We start from the raw sequence: 18,259 nt of genomic DNA, 5'->3' as shown, positions 1-18,259 counted from the left end.
TTAGCTAACCTCTCTGTACCTCATTGTCACCCTGTGCTAAATGTTGGAATTATTAGAATCTATCTCAAAAGGTGATGATACAGATGAAAAAGAATTTGTATGTATCAAACACCCAGAAAAATGTTTGTCACATATTAAGGAGTCAAAAACAATATTAGCACTAAGTAAAATATCGGTATTAAGGTTTCCAAATTGTAAAATATCTTCTGCATGTTTAAAAAGTAATACTGAATGGCAATTTCTGGAGTTATTAACACTAAAGAGCTTTTGTAAACCTGCAGGTGAAAATAGCATATACTTACAAATGACCGTAGCCACATAGTCCAAGGTACTATGGACACCTGGTTGCAATACCTTTACTGACTATTTATGAGTTTGTGGTGAGGCAGGCTTCTACAAATCACAATTTTTACCAGTCTATAAGAAGTAGCTCATCAAAAGTTACAAATATAGGGGGAAAAGGGCTGATAGTCATTTTTAAGCTTTGAGAAAGTGACTTTACCAAAGTTACTGGTACCTGTTAACAGGCACTAGAAGTGTGGTGTCTGATCTCCCTTGGAGAAAAGCAGCTATTAGCACAATGAAGGTATGAACCTGGGCCAGTCCTGCCTAACTCAGGGCTCCTCTAGTGCACATTCTCTACTCTGGGGTGCCCCTTTGGTATGGCTGAGATTTTCTCAAGTGGCACGGCAGTCCCAGGCTTTTTTAATAGATCTTCCTTCCTTCCTTTCTTTTCTCTTTTGGAAGTGACAGGTTTGTGTCACAGTCTGAAGGCTAATCCTACCTACTCTTGCTTCTTTCACCCTTTGTCCATCACAGACATTCTCACCCAATAAATCTTTTGTACCTCTGATTTTGTCTTACGGTTTGCTTCTTTGGAAGCGATGCTAATTGACCCAGGGCAGAATACAGCCTAGGAATAGTGAAGAAGGGAAGAGAGACGTTGAAGGAACTATCAACTCTCATTGCGAGATGAAGAAAGGCCAAGGAAAAATATATAGCAGTCTCTAATTTTGTGTTTTTAAATTTTGTTTAACTAAAAAGACTAGAACACATGAGTGAAAGAAAAACCACCAAAGAGAAAGTTAAGACGTTCAGATTAGAAAAGAAAGAAGATTAATTAAACAGCGTGACTATGTATGACAAAGTAAATGCCTGAGTCCTGGAGGAAGATTAGTCAAGAAAAGGAGCATGTGGTTTCAGCAGAGAGTAGAGAGGAGGCAACAGGGTTGGTCACAAGAATAGTGATAACTTGAAGCAATTGGGAGAGAGCTCCATTAGGCTAGGCTGTTGGAAGAGTCCAACAGTGAATGGCTCCTCAAGCATGGGACAAAGTCATTTAGAGACTTACAGATAGAAAAGGAAATTCACCATCATCACTTTGAGCTTCCAACAGGAAACACTTAGGGGTTGAGAAACATTGTCTTGCGTGGAGGCAAGACTAAAATTTAATTGCTTTCTCCAGCAACTGTCTTTGAAACTCAGTTTCTTTCAGTTTAAAATTTCATGAAATTCAACAGTTGTGGAATCTAACGAGAATATGCATGAAATACAACACCTTGTGGTAACTCTGGATCATGTTGATAGGGTTAACTTTCAAAAAGTGAAAAGAAATTAGTATATCTGTGATTTTTCTCCAGATACCTTGACATCAATTAAAAACAATCTCATTTATTTAAGTAGGTAGTTTTGTGCGGTGTGGTATATTAATTAAACTAACCCACACCTGCCAGTTGGTACACTGCCAATGTTTAAGACAGGAAGAAAGAACTGCACCAATGATCTGTTTTGTAGCAAATGGAATCAGGTTTCTTCCATTGCTAAAATATGCAAATCATGTCACAGAACCTCTTCTTTCTCAGTTTTTCCTTCTTCCCTCTCCCAAAATAATTCACGTTTGATGGTACCTTACAATTTATAAATTCTTTTCACATATGTAATCACTTTATTTCTCTTAGCTACTCCATGAGGTCACTGTCATTACCATTAGCCTTAAAAAAAAGGTAGGGCACAAATATCAGATAATGTTTCTCAAATGAACCTCTATGAGTGATGTCTATAGGTCTCAAACTAAGAGTCTGTGATCCCGAAACCTATATTTTTTTAGAGACTAAAAAGTTGGGGAAGGGAGAATGAAAAAAAAATTGATTTAGAATTTTGATTCATCAGTTCACTTCAAAATAAGAAAAGCCATGACAGTTTTTTTTATTAACTGATAAGTGTTAGCCATGGATATAACTGCTACAGAAAAAAATATGTAAGTAATTACACTCAATGAATTATATAATTTTAAATAAGGAGCCTTGGAAATAACCTAATCCAATCTTTCAATTTTGCAGATGAGGAAACAAAGCCTAATAAGAATTCAGTCATTTTTCAAACTAAAAACAAAACAAAACAAAACAAACAAACAAAACCAAAAAAACAAAAACAAAAACAAAAACCTAATATAAGAAAAGTTGGGTTTAAGGATTTGTATTAGGAGGAAAACAGTTTAAGTTATTAAACCAGAAATGATCAAGCTATTCTTGCCTCTTAAAGAGCATGATGTCGTTTATATTTGAGAGGAAGTAAAACTTTTCTATGCTCTCTTCCTCTTAAAAAGCTGGGTGAGGGAGGGATTAACAACAACAAAAAAGGCTGAAATAGTAAGGCTTTCATCAGTTCTTAGGAACTGTTAAAGCCATGATTCCATGGAGGGTGGTCTATGGAAGTCACTTTGAAGAACGAGGGGCAAACAGTAGCTTGCAAGCCTACTGCACCTTAGAAAAGTAGTGGCTCAAAGTTGAGGATGAGTTAAGGGCTCTGCATAATAAAGGGAAGAACTAAGGAATGGATGGAGAAAACCCAGAAGAAGAGACCCCAAGGCTGAGCTGGAAGTGGACTTGAGGGACAGAGTGGGGTCAAACAGTATGCTATGAGGCTGTAATATGTTAAGATAAGTAGCTAGTAAAAAAGCATGGCATCTAAAATTCAGGTTTAAGTTGTTAGCACAGCTCCTGTGTGAACTGTCTCTGATGGAGCATCCAGATCTACATTTAGTCCGCTAGATGCACAGACCTGTGTGTGGTGTTTGGGGAAATCAAGAGGAAAGGGCTGTGCCATTCATCCAGCTTATACTGGTGGAAAGGAAGAAACGTTACAGCACATGAAGCCCAGGGGATTCAAGAAGAGATAGGTGGCAGAAGACAGAGCTGACAGGGTATCTAAAGTTTGAGACACTAGATATTTCCTGAGGGCATAGGTGAAGCCTGCTTGGCAATCTTGGTGCAACCTCTGGGATTCCCAAAAGATAGGAGTTAGAGCGTTGGGGCTGATTTCATTTACAACCCAAAGAACATCATGACCTCAGCTGACATCTAAGTTTCAGAAAAAGATTACCTGTTAACTGAAGTTGTGACTGCTGTTATTTTTCCTATTCTAAGAAATTCTATGATTTTCATTTAAAGCGTGAGGATGAGGTAAAATAAACGGGACAAGGATTTAACCTTTCTAGAGTGCCTTATATGCTAAGCAACATAAAGTATACACAGTATTCTAACTAATGCTCTGTAAGAAGATATCTTCATTTTAGAGGCCAGAAAACAGGCTTGCTCACAGACGTTAAGCGGCATGCCTAGCTGGAAGAGGCAAGATTATAACACACTCTGCCTGACTATAAATCTATGCACTTTCTATTGAGCCACACTTCCTGCCATGTTGAAGGTCTGTATATTAATATGTTAATCTTGATAGATGCAAACAGAATCAGCATGAATTCACTAAGCATGTTCCTATAAATAATGCAGGACTCCAAAGCCTTCCTAAACGGAAATATTTCAGAGTGTTTTCAGCAAATGAATCAGGGTGTATTAGATATTATAAATATAGATAGATAAGCTCTGCTATACTAACAGTGCTCCATTCTCCATTTCAGCTATGTTTGAAATCAACTGAAAAATATGTATATTTCCCCAGTAATATTTTGTAATTACATATTTGTATGTATATAGTCTTGCTTGCACTATGAGGATAAGAAAAAAAATTGACTCCGTCTAACACAGAGATTTTGTTTGTTTGCTTGTTTGTCTGTCCCACTTATGGTGTATGCCTTGTACATACTCTTTTGGAGTACTCATGACAGAGTGTCCCTTTTCCCCATTAGACCGTAAGTTCTCTATGGGCAGTGTCATGTACATAGTAGGTGGTGAATAAATTTTGAATAAACAAGGGTATGACAAAATGAGTGATGACCATGACATCTTTCGCATAAATCTCATTCAAATTTGTGTTTATAAGATACCAAATTCTTTTGGTTTTTCACTAGATAATTAATTAGGATACCTTCTGTAACTTTTCTACACCTTTCAAGGTTCAAGTTCTTTAAATCTGTAATTAAGTTCCAGTATTTTTCATCTCTAATAGAGTTTAAGCTTCAAGAGTATTACAAGTGTAATACCACTACAATTGTAAATAACAGATCATTAAAATGTAAACTTTTGCATAATAATTACATGTATCTTAATTCTCTGGCAAATATAGAATCAAGAAAAATGTAACATTGTATCATCTCATCAATAGTGTTTTGTTCTCCTAATTTGCCAAATCCTGTGTAAATAAAGACATTCATTTAAAGCATTAGCAAGATGAAATAATCGGAATATACAAATTAGTACATAAAGGCAGTAAAATAAATGTAGCCGAAAGTCTCAACTCACAGAATTTGCTTGTTAGCCAAAACGTTTTGTAGTTTGATATTAAATAGTGATAATTAAAGTATATATCAACTCTTTCCAGGTTTGTTTCTCCAAGTGGTAAATGCGCTAATCATACGAGAATTAGAGATCCCAGGAAACTCTCTTTCTGTTTTTGTGTTTTCCCTCGTCCAACATATCAACTGTTTTACACGGAAAACAAGTTATTATGTTAAGGTTTTGGCATACTGATAAATAATAATCATCACCTATAGCATATATTATTGCTTGTACTGTGAAGGTGAGAAACACACAGGCCCTGACTTTGATCAACACAGAGTGTTTTGGTTTTGGTTTTTGGTTTTGGTTGTTCTGATTTCAGGTTAAATAACATTTATTCATTAGGCATCTATTATGTTCTAAGCACTCTACTAATTTGGATAGATATTTTCAACAGAATTAAAATAGTCAGCAGCTGGAAGAGTAGGTTCACAACACAAGAAAATATTTAGTCATCCAGTTTATGCATCTCACTTATTAAAGGTAATTTTAATAGCTATGCTTTATTGCAAATATAATACACTCAGTATATGTGTGTGTATGTGTGTGTGTATGTATATATCCATACATAGAGAGAGTTTACATAATGGTTTCTGGAAATTTAATTCTAGGGTTTCCTTAGTGAAATCACATTAACAAATGTTTGCAATATGGCCACATTCTTCACTTTTACTGCCAAAACTTTGGTATATTTAGGGCATCTCATATTTTTTCTGTAACATGTAAGCATATATATATATATATATATATATATATATATATATATATATTGCTTATATATAGCTTTGAAAACAAATTTAGAGCAGAGCAAAATTTTAAAACAAATAAGAATTATCCAACCACTTAGAGCTTATAAAAACAAAATAAGACAAAGATGATCTTAATTCCTTTCCACTTCAAAAGTCTCTTTTAAAAGGTTTGCTTCCTTTTGTATTGTAGCTATATAAAAGGAGTATATACAGTGGTGGTTACAAGCTTCAGTTCTAATTAGTATTCATAAAAGTACAAATCATCCGATTAGACAACAACACTTGGTAATATCACTCTTAACTATAAAAAGTATAAGTGGACTTTTAACATACAAAAGGCTTCAGGGACTTTTAAAATCAATAATGCTATAATACTTTTGTAGGTAATCTTTAAGTAGCTCCTAACACAATGGGGACAGTATATGATCAATATTAATGAACAACTGAATTCCACAGCATGTTTTCCAGGCATTTTTATGCAAGCTCATATAAGAGTGTCAGCAAGATTAATTGTTCACAAAAGTAATGGATCTATATGGTTTGCTACTTTTCTGCATTTACCTCCTCACAATCTCAACAGTAGAGAGGTGAAGTTGTTTCCATATGTGTAACATGGTTAGTTTTTCACACATTCAGCGACTATGCCCCAAATCATGAATGCCTTATAGTATGTAAGCAGATTATTAGGAAGCAAATAGGTGAACCCTCTCTTGCGGTTATGTGTACATAGTCTTGGCCAACTTTAGAAATTATTCCCCCCAAACGCTGGCAGTTAGATATTAAAAATAAATGTACATTTTAGATTATATAATAAGGAAATGCCAATCAGACAATCGCAAGAGCACAGTTTCACTAGCTGTTCTTGCAGTAGAATACAAAAGGAACAGTTACTACCCAAAAGTTCACTTCAAAATCTGGTCTTAAAAACACATTAAAGCCCTCTTATTATACTGTTGCTTTCACATTTAATAAGGTTTGAACATGTTGGCAGTTGCCATTTTGAGCCATTGCCACTCTATTTTAAAACTAGTTTGAAAAAGGAAAAAAAATAGTCTGGGAACGTTGACATGACTGATGCTTCTCAAACCATTTTTTTTTTTTTTTGCTTCTTGTTTTTCTTTCATCCTCCTCCTCTGTCTTTACATTTAAAAATGTAAAGTGCAAATTCAGCCATTTGAAGGGAAAAATTATCTGTGGGTGTTTTGTACATATAAGGCGGGTAAACTATAAAAAACCTAAAACATTCCATTTTAGAGGAGGAATGAGAAAATGTAACAAATTGTTCTTTAAATGTAAAAATATTTGAAGAGCTTATAAAAATTGAAATCTGGAGCTAAACAGAGTTGTTGTTTTTAAATACCTGCCAATAAACTTTCTCCTCAAGAATTAATACTGGACTCCTTATATAGAATTGTCCACAGGAAAGCACTGAGATAATTAGTGGCTAAAGACATGTTTTTAGAGTCCCTACATAACAAAGTCCTGCAAAGTGGGTGGCTTCAAACAACAGAAACTTATTCCTTCAAAGTTCTGTAGTCTAGAAGTCTGAAACCAAGGTGTCCAGAGGACCAATCTCTCTCTGAAGTCTCAAGGGAAAAATCTGTTCTGGTCTCTTCCAGCCTCTGGTGACTCCTACATTCCTAGGTTTATAGTAGCATAACTGTAAGGTCTGCCTTCAATCTCATGTGCCTTCATCCCTGCATTGCCATGTGTTCGCTCCTCTTCTTACAAGGACACCAGTCATTGGATTTAGGGCCCAGTCTAATCCAGGATTATTTCATCTCAAGATCCTTAATTAATTACATCTGCAAAGCTCCTGTGATGATCTGAACTTTGTTCTCCCAAAATTCATGTTGAAGCCATAAACACCATTGTCTCAGGATGTGACTATATGTGGAGACATGGACTTTAAAGTAATTAAGATTAAACAAGGTCCTATGGGTGGGCCCTAATCCAAGCCAACTTCGCTTACCAGAAGAGGAAATTTGGACACACAAAAGAGACATCAGTGATATGCATACACAGAAAAAAAAAGCCACGTGAGGACAAAGCAAGAAGTTGGCTATGTACAACCCAAGGAGAAAGGCTTCATGAGGAATCAAACCTGCTGACACCTTGACCTTGCACTTGGAGACTTGTGAGGAAATGTATTTCTGTTGTTTAAGTCACCAGGCTGTGCAATTTTGTTACGGCAACCCTAGCAAACTAATACACACCCTATTTCCAAATAAGGTCACAGTCTGAGATTCCTGGTAGACATGAATTTTGGAGAGGACTATTCAAACCACTATAGTCCCCAAGTGTCGTTTTCTTGCATCAGTGGAGTTCGTTAAGGAAACGAGAGCCTTCGCTTATTATTAAAGTTGGCTGGCAAAGCACTCATATTTATCAACAACTAACACTATTTTTACTTGGCTCTCATTACAAGATCAAGAGAGCATTTTAAACTTGGAGCAGTGCCTAGAAAGAGTGCAGAAATGGCTACTCATTTGGCATCAAGGAGGATCTGGCACTGCAAGATAGAAAGAAAAACCAAAAAAACAATTAAGATTTCTTGGGGTTGATCTTTATCCACTTAAGACCATTGTCTAGAGTTGGGCTTGCCAGTGAAAGTACTGTTTTACATAATCTGTCAACAATCTGAGAAAGTCTTTATATGTATTATTTCTACAAATGCATGGCATCATTTGTGTCACAATAGTTGATATGTCTTCTTTTTCCAATAAATAAATATCTTATTAAACATTAATATGATCTTTAAAAAGTTAATTACAAACTATAGCAAAAGGATGAATCATTTTACAAAGTGAAAATTCTTGTTATTGCCACATTTTAACATGGAACATAGCCTCTCATTCTCTCCTCTTTCCATTCATCTGGCACACTACTGTGGAAACAGGATTCCTAAACCACCACCCACATAATGGAAATTCTCAGCTTGGAATGACTGATTGACTGATTGATTGATTTAGAGAGACAGAGATAGAGAAAGGGAGACAGAGAAAATTGCTGGCTGATTTGTTTGTTTGTTTGTTTATAGGCAGAGAAAAAAAAGAGAGAGAGAGAGAGAGAGAGAGAGAGAGAGAGAATCCCAAGCAGGCTCTGTGTTCAAATGGACAAACTGAGAATGATGATTTCAGCTGAAATCAAGAGCCAGAAGCTTAACCAGAAGTACCCCTCAGCTGGGAATGTTTTATTACACAAATAGAAATCTGTCTCATACTCTACAGTCATAATGCACATACATTTTTTTTTTAATTTTCCAAAACCTGCCATCTATTTTGAAATACCTTTTAGCTAGCCAACAATATTTGCTGACTGTGTGATTTTTATCATTAATAGAGCAATACGTAGTGAACATAGACAAAAGACAACGTTGCCCTTCGATTTTCTTTCTAAAACAAAGGACACTAAGTCTGACATAATATACCTATAAACAGTAGAGAGAGCAGATAGAAACTGTTTGAATTAATGAATCCAAAGAAAATTAAGTTAGTATTGCTGAAGTTAGTCATATAAGACCCAACTGTACTTTGAAATCTTGGGTCAACAGAATAAACACTCTTAAAATCTAAGAGGAAGAGATAGCAAAATTATAAACCATTATGATAAGCAAGTCATACTTTTATTTCTTTCAGACGGCCACTAGAATAAGATTAATGATTTTCTTGTGAAAATTCCTATGATATTTCAGAAAACACAAATGCAACCCAAGCTAATTGATAAAACTAACATCCAATAAATTTGATCAATCTAAGGAGAAAAAGTCTGTTTCTAGTAATTGTAGAAAACTAGTTTTCGTTACCTCTATGAAATTATAGCAATTTATCTCCAAATCCTTAAAAAGTCCTCTTTATTTATTTATTTTTTTAACATTTATTCATTTTTGAGACAGAGAGAGACAGAGCATGAATGGGGGAAGGTCAGAGAGAGAGGGAGACACAGAATCCGAAACAGGCTCCAGGGTCCGAGCTGTCAGCACAGAGCCCCACACGGGGCTCGAACTCACGGACGGCGAGATCCTGACCTGAGCCCAAGTCATACGCCCAACCGACTAAGCCACCCAGGAGCCCCAAAAAGTCCTCTTTAATCAGGGAGGCATTTCCAAATGGAACTCTGCAAATGACTTGTTGAGAAATTCATCTGTCTGAACTCATATACTATGTCTCAAAATACAGTTCAGGCTCAAGAACACACATCAGCAGGTGGTGCAAAGTGGTAAGATATCATTACAGGTTGCCATTAGCTATTCCCCTTCTCCATGTCAATAGGACAGGGTATAGATCAAAGACAAGGCAGAGATCAATGTTTTTCATGTGTATTACTAAAAGCAAATATTTGGGTCCAAGTTCCAGGAGCATCAAAAAATTTTACTTTTTCACATGGGGGTCTCTAAAAAGCTACAAAATTTTTACGTTCTTCATCAATCTTTCTCTGACAACTCTTCACCTTTTCCAAGCTCTGAATGAACTTGCCACCTGAACTGTGTGACTAATAACTCACTGAACATTGCTTTCTTCTCTAATTATTTCATGGGTCTATTTTGTCTCTCTGATGAGATTGTAAACTTATAAAATACAAGGATTAGGGGTTCATATAAACTACTTGTTCATAGGACCACCTTCATTTATTTTTGTACCCCATAGATCCTGATAAAGTGCTAGATACTTTGGTGTTGTTTCATTAATGTTTGATGATTGAAAATTATTATTATATTATATTATACATATTATATTATATGTTATTATATTAGGAATGTCAGAATGTAATCCAAACTTCTAATCATAGTCTATAACAAAAACTTAAAGTTTAGAGATCAGATGAATTTTCATCTGTAGCCCTTTCTAATCCACACTTAGCAGGTTTCCACAACTAATTTTAAGCCTGAGGCCAAGCCTAATTTTCATTGTTGACTGCTGTCGCAATTTATAAAATACAAAATTGTGGATAATATAAAAATCACAAATAGGTGCTAAAAATAGGTGCGTGCATGCACGCGTGCATGTGTGCATGCACACACACACACACACACACACACACACACACACAAGCACAGCTGCACTATTTCCCCAAAACTACAGCTCTCTCTCTTGAAATCTAGAATAGTGCTTTTGATTTTGAAGGCAGTGATAGGAGGTGGGGAAAAAGATTTCTATTTTTACTTTTGGAATCTGCCCTCTGTGACTGCCATCCTAATCACGAGGCAGCAAGATCCCTATAGGAAGACTTTCCAGCTACATTCATATGGGAAGGGTGCCAATCCAGACTTCACGGCTAAGAAGGCTGGAAGCACAGCTGGCTAGGTGAGCTACTGTTTGGATTGCCTCCTCAGGTCCCGCATGTGGCTTCTTAGCGGCAGACTTGAGAAGGCATAAAACAAAGCAGGCATGGATTCTGGCCAGCTGGCCATCTGTTCCTTCACCCACTGTGATAATTTGGTCTTGTAGAATTTTGTTAAGTGAGCATTAAGTAATGACCATGTCAAACAGAGTGCATAATGAATGCTTCTTAATCACTGGATAAAAGCTTAGGGGATGCTTGCCCAAACACAGAAAAGGTCACCAACACAAACGAAGAATTAAAACAAGAAGAATGAAGGAGATGCAAAACTAGCGACAATTAACTTCTCTTCCATTTTTACTTCTGATCATCTTGAGTCTATGTCAAATACATGATGGAGGTCTCATAAGGAAGTTAGGTAATACCATCACAGTTCCTACTATCTCATTATACATATATACACTTTTATTGTCAAACTAAGGAAGAATTTTAAAACTAAAAAAAAAAAATGTGAGGGACTTTGTCATCCTGACCTGGACTGAAAGCACTCACAGTTAGAGCACCATTAATATCACAATTTTTCAAATAATTCCCCAGAACTACATCAAGTAGTCACTGAATATTTGGCCTTATTTTTTAAAGATCAACTGAAATATCCTATTCCAAGAAAGCAGCCTTTCCCTCATAAACAATTAATAACTGCAATATCATGAAATTTTTTAATCCCCCCAAAAGACATGTAATGATGTACATAATGTATTATTGGGACAGTCTCCTACTGCCTGGAAATTGAGTCCATAAATTTGAACTACTCTTGTATAGTCAATTTTACCTCCACTATTCACAATGAACCAAAATGCTTAACCTGATTAAATTACCATCCTGTCACATAAAGATGATAATTTTATCTAGGATTCTACTCGTATGATTCCCAGATTGGAATGCATGTCTATACCCTACTGTCTCTTCCAAATTTCCCTTTCCTTCCAAGACTACCCCAAGTTTCATAACCTCCATTAACTCCTCCCTATCATCTCTCCTTGTCCTCTTCAACAAATGTTCTATTACTCTATTACTCTGTATTTTAGTCTTTGTTTCATTCATTCACTTATCCACTCATCCATTTATTCACATAATCACTAGGTTCAAATTCAGAGCTCCTATTGTGTTCCAAATTCAGTGCTAAGTACTAGAGTTATAGTAGTGAGCAAAACAGATACTCTTTCTGCTTTGCATAACCTAAGACGAGTGGTAGAATTGATACCAACCAAATCACCACATAAAGAAGTGTGATTGTTTAATAAGTCATGAAGAAAAGGGGTAGTGTATCCTGATAATCTATTTATAGGAGGTTCTCTGAGAAAGTGACGTATAAGGTAGGAGCTAAAAAACAAATAAGGGCTAAGGTTATGAAGGAGATGAGTTTCCAACTCATACCTCTGTGGAGGGCAAGAAGAAAGGTCACCAAGAAACCAGTGTAGTTGGAAGAGACAGAACAAAGACAGAGGGATAGACAGGGGCCAAATCATGCTAGCTGACAAAGGCCATGCACACACAAAACATTGGCTTTATGGGATACATTGATACATCTGAGCAAAAAGATAATAGGACCAGAATTTCAATTTCAAAGGAAAATCTGTGTGCTCTATGGACAGTATAGCATAGGTGAACACAGGTAAACACAGGTGAACATAGGACAGAATTGGCACAGGTGAACACAGACCAGTTACAAGTCATCCCTATAGTCCAGGTGAAGCATGACAGGAAGCCTATATTAGAGTGGTGGGCTAGGAGACAGGGAGACAGGCAGACAGATCTAAGAGCAAAGGGTCAACAGTGGCTACTGTGTTTCTAGATTTCACATCTCTATGGATGAATGTTGGTAGCATCCCCTAAAAAAGAAATCTTAGAAGAGGGTCTGGATTAGAAGGGAAGATCATGAGTCAGTTTTTTGGATCTGTTCTTCAAGAAGAGGTATCAAGAAGGCAGAAGAGAGTGTGGCCTGGAGATACAAATGTTAGCATCCCTAGGTATAGATGGAAATTCACAGCATGGGTATAATCAGCTATTGGAACACTAGAGATAATACAGATAATCCAGGCCCAAGATTCAAGAAATACCACCATTTAATGGTGAGGTAGGAAATGCAAAACTCCAGAAAAAGCAAGAGCCAAAGAGGTAGGAAAAATAATTAGCAGGAAAGTGAAATGATTGTGGCACTTAACATATTGCTTTGCATTATTAATGAACTGCTTAATGTGTATATATTTTATCCATCTGAATAGATTTTAAGGTCCCAGAAACATAGGATTTCTATTATAACCCACTCTGTGTTTTATATGACTCCTAGCACCCAACAAATACTTGTTGGAGAGTTGAAAAATGTTCACAACTTCATGGACTGAATATACTGGCAATGTACGTTAGGGATATGTTCTCCTTTAGGTGACATTATAGTGTGCCAAAAGTACATTCTGGTTGACTCTTTTTCTTACCTAGGGAGTTAGTTTTATACAACTAAAGAAAAAGCCTAGTTGGAGCAACTACCAATACTGTTTGCTTCCAAAAGAAGGTTTATTTGGCCTAAAGAAGTAACATATTTTTCAGCAACCTCAGTTCCTTTGGAAATCACAAGAGGAAAAAATAAAACAGAGGGAACAAAAGGGTTATAGGAAAATGAAGAAAGATGGAAAAATTGTATGTTGAGAAAATATACATGTTTCCTGATTTCCTGAAACTCTTCGAGCTTTTTTCTGTTTTTCCATGATCTGTCTCTCTGGAGCTCTAAAGGTTGTCTTGTCATTTCACTAACCTCACAAGTCCTTTTGTTTGAATGCACATCTCAAACTGATTCGTGTAAGATCATTCTGATGGGAGAACTCATTTTGAATTTCTTTACAATTAGGACAAAAAAAACCTCTACCGAGATTTGCCCACAGGGATAAGCAATGTGTGGGCAGAAAAAAAAAAAAACACAAAAAACAAAAAGCCATTTAGAAATAATAACATCACATTTTACATAAAGTACTTGTCTGTATGCTCGTAGTAGACATGAAAATGTAGTAGGCAGTTAAATATTTGGGAACTCTGGAAATCCACTTAAAAATGTGTACAACAATTTATTATCATTGCAAACCCAATTAAAAATGTTGAGCTATTAAACACAATTCACTTTCTACCCCATGAGAGAAAGTATTAAATGTATGCAGCACAGATTTGCATTACTATAAAAATCTTTATTTCTACTTTTCCAGCATTATGCATTTAAATTTGTAAATTCCATGTTACATTAATCACATGAATATAGATGGGCAATTTTTAGATGGAACTATGGTAATCACTGTATTCCCTATAAAAGAAACCATTCCTGCTGACAATTTTGTAGTGAGTTTTGTAAAAGATTGACTATAGTTCATAAAATGGGAAGGCTTACTTCACACAAGTTATTAGACACTTTAGCCCTTCTTGGCTTGATCAAAATAATAGAAAAATTTAAATATTATACTTTACTATCTGTCTTTGGACTCTGACACTGTGCATAATACTACCTAGAATATGGTCATATAGTCATTAAAAGAAGTCGCAATAATCCAGGTTTGACTGCACTGTGATTTAATATTTATAATGTTTTTATGATCCAAATAAAGTATGCTGATTAAAATGATCAGGATGTCACCATCTGGATGGACAAAAAAGCTGAGGTTCACGTCTTCAGTACAAAATGCCTGGAGCTATTTTTCCCTGTTACTCTTTATTTCCAACACATTTTCTGTTAGATGAAATATTATAGTACAGAGAGATTATATGTAGTAGAGAAGACCTTAGTCAATAAATGACTACCTTAAATAATTAATTAGGAGTTATTACCAACATGCTACTTAAATATAGTAGGTCTGAAATTGAACTTCATTAGGTCATTCTTTAAGATCAGTGCATCAAGTATGAAAGATCTTCAAAGTAATGGATAATTTCCTAGAAGCGAAAGAATGTGTGGCTCCAGTTGATCAATGCAGTAGAGCTTTTAGTGTGATTTTCTTGCAAAAAACTTTTAAAATAATTTATAAGTCCAATTGAGGTAGGCCATAAACAATGAGGTAAAGAGATTTATGATTGTTTATTTAGTGCTAAAAAATAAGTTGTAAATATATAGACATGGTAATTTTCAAAAAAACCCGCTAAACAATGTCCTTATATCGTTGTACAAGACACTATGGTTCTTTGATAGGTAACATATGTTGAATTCTAATAGAAAATTGGCAAGCAGTAAAAATGTCTTCAATTTGTGCATTCAAGGATAACTGTATTGTTGAAGATTAAATATATTCTGGATGTGGACTGAGGCTCACTCCCATAATGTAGTATAAATTCCATTACACTTGCTTTAATATTTTTTTGTAGAAGATCATTTTCACCATGCTGTAGGTCACAGAACTTAAGGGCTCCAAATTTTCTTTGATGTAGGTGCTAGAGGGGAACCTGAAATCTCTAGGAGAATCTCAGCTCTTCCATAGGAGCTGTCCTAGTCCACCTCGGGGCAGAAAACCACAGTTTGGGTCACATGCTTGTGCTCATCAGGCCTCTCAATTTTCCTAACAGGACATCATTCTTACTTCTGCCTATGCTGCCTCTTGAAGCATATGGGTATAAGTGCTTTTACCATGCACCCACCTCACTGGAAAATGCTGTTGTCTCTACCTATAACCTGAGGGGTTATAAAGCCAGAACATATGTATAAGTACTCACAATAAATGATTTATTGATACTATATTGGAAAACAATAAAATAACTTCGGTCTGCCAGGCTCCCACTCCTGTACTGAACATGCCAGCCTGCCTTCCACTTCAGAAACTTTGCATTGGCTGTTCCCCATACCTAAGAAGTTCTTCTGCTAACTTCTTTGTCTCTATCAAACCTTTGCTCAAAATCATCTTATCAAACCTTCACTCAAAATGATATTACCTTTTCCCTGTCAAAACTGCTAACCATACCCTCAACCCCAATATTCCTATTTCTCTCTTCCTGAGATCTTATATCCTCAATAGCTTTTCCCACTTCTAATATCACTTATTTATTTGCTTGTTTACTTATTTATTTACTTATCTATCTCTATCTATTTATTATCTATTGGTTCCATTTATTGTCAGACACCCCATCCTGGAATGTAAACTCCATAAGGACACAGAACTTTGTGTTGTTCACTGATATATCCCAACTGCTGGCAATGAGGTACTCAGTATAACTCTATTGATAGAATATGAATTTGCATTTAAATGGATGTTTTTCAAGTACTCATGAGGCAATAGGACATTAAACTTATTAAATACTGAATCAAAAGCTGGATTTATCCCTGTATTATGTCAGAATAGGAGCTATCCATGTACATAGGATCATTTTGATATATACACAAGTGCTTTTACAGGATATTTTGCTGTTATACCACTGACCTACATAAAAAGATTTTAGAAAACAAATACTCTGCTTTATTTGCCATATGGAGTTATATTATCCAGGGCCAAGGAGAAATCTCTGTGAACTTGAGACCAAGAATAGTTGTTTCTTATGAGGAACAAACTACTTTATTCTTATGGAAAATCTAACTTGAAACAGAATTTAGTCTTCAGAAATGTATTAAACAGCTGCTATGTGCCAGGCACATAGTATAGTGAACAATATCAAAATACAGTCCATAGCCTAAAAAATCTTATATGCCAATGAAGATTACAGACAAGTAAATAGAAAACTTCAATATAATGAAATTAAGTGCTAATGCATGGCAAGTACACAGAGTTCTGGGAGAATACCTAATGCAATAATGGGGACTCAGGTACAACATCCTGGAATAACTAACATCTAAAGTTGAGGTCTATAGGATGAACAGAAGTTTGCTGATAAGGAAGGTCCCTTATACAGCCTTCCAGTTATGGAATGAATAAGTCACAGGAATAAAAAGTACAGCACAGGGAATACAGTCAATGAATTTGTAATAGCATTGCATGGTAACAGATGGTAGCTACACTTGTGGTAAACACAGCATAGTGTATAAACTTGTGGAATCACTATGCTGTATACCTGAAACTAATGTTATTATATGCCAACTACACTCAAATAAAAAATTAATGGATAATTAGTAGACCTGAAACAAATGCAATAGAATTGCAATGGTATGTGCAAGAGGGGTAATGGTAGCAGAGAAAGTCAGAGATTAGCAGAGCCTGATTATGACAAGCCTCACAAACCAGATTAGGGATTATCCTGAGGGTAATGGAAAGTTACTTAATTGTTTCAAGCAAACAATGACTGATCAGATGCACATAAAATTGATGTGTAGGATTAGCTACTTGATGGAATTACTGAGGGAAGGTTTCTATTTCTGCTACAAAGTATATCTCTGTCTCAATAATAGAAAGGGTGGTGGGAGGCAGTATGATACCAAGGGAAGTAGAAGCTTTTTAAATAGCATGTGGTGGGGCACAGGTGACATCTGAGCAGGCAGTCAGAGGATTTGTAGGTAGTGTTGGTGTTCAGCTGGTGTTGAAGACTAGAAAACTACTGGCACCAGTCTCTGTATGGTGTGGCACTTCTTATACTGCGCTTAGTAGGAAAGGACGATGATACCATTAATCCAAGGTCAGATGTTTTCCACTTGTGTGCAGCTCAGAATGACATGTCAAGACAATTAAGATGTGTGCAAGAGAGTGGCTTTGATGATAGATGGCTTTGGCTAGTAAAGGGAGAGAGACCAGGCTTTAAGGAGCTGAAAGAGAAGGGTGGAGGGACACAGGAATGGGAGGTCTGAAGTCAAAGAACCAGAGTCGTGAAAGAAACTAAGTGAGTTATGGATTTGATATGAGTTATGGAGTCACATGCTAAATGCACATATACATTTTGAATATATTTTATAAAATGTTAGAAAACTGTAATCTTTAGATTAACAACATACTGAGCCATTCTTGACATGACCATAATGAGCGAAGGAGAATTAGCAAGAAAGTAACCTTCTCTGTACCAGTACCTAATTCAAGGTTAGTAATGTCTTGTTTGCCCACCACCTAAAATCATCCCATGACAATCAACACTGAGTATCAGACTTTTGAAAACAATGTGTTAAGACACAATAAATGTCTGAGAGATGCTAAGCATGCCATGGAATTTGTGTGCTATGAATGGAGGGGGGGGGGCTCTCCAATTTCAAGAAAAAGGTGAGCAGCAGAAATTTAGACCTGACCAGAGCAGGCAGACCTATATGAGAACGTGAATTAGTTAAGATCCCTAGGCAGAAAGTGTTTCAGTTTTAGTAGTCACCAAAGATATTAAGATGTCTAAAATGGAATGAGATTACCTGGTATAAGATTTCCAGAATAATTCATTCCTAACACTGCCCTGCTTGATGGTCAAACTCAGACCTCTGTAAAGAGCAAATTGCAACTTGAATTGATTTTGCTGAGTCTTTGCTTTTGTCGGTAAAGATGAGATGGTTCAATGTGTTAGGATCTTTTA

At 36.0% G+C, this 18,259-nt stretch overlaps 1 protein-coding gene across 2 annotated transcripts in view; it reads right to left on the bottom strand.

Moving 5' to 3' along the window:
- Positions 1-18,259, bottom strand: part of EDIL3 (EGF like repeats and discoidin domains 3) — a 416,155-nt gene that overhangs the window by 228,736 nt on the left and 169,160 nt on the right. The gene's annotated exons all lie outside the window — the stretch shown is intronic.

The sequence above is a fragment of the Panthera pardus genome, unplaced genomic scaffold, assembly GCF_024362965.1.
Source record: "Panthera pardus isolate Hobbes unplaced genomic scaffold, ASM2436296v1 HiC_scaffold_2, whole genome shotgun sequence".
Taxonomy (NCBI): domain Eukaryota; kingdom Metazoa; phylum Chordata; class Mammalia; order Carnivora; family Felidae; genus Panthera; species Panthera pardus.
The sequence above is the reverse complement of the archived record's forward strand: the minus strand, read 5'-3'. Positions and strand labels throughout refer to the sequence as shown.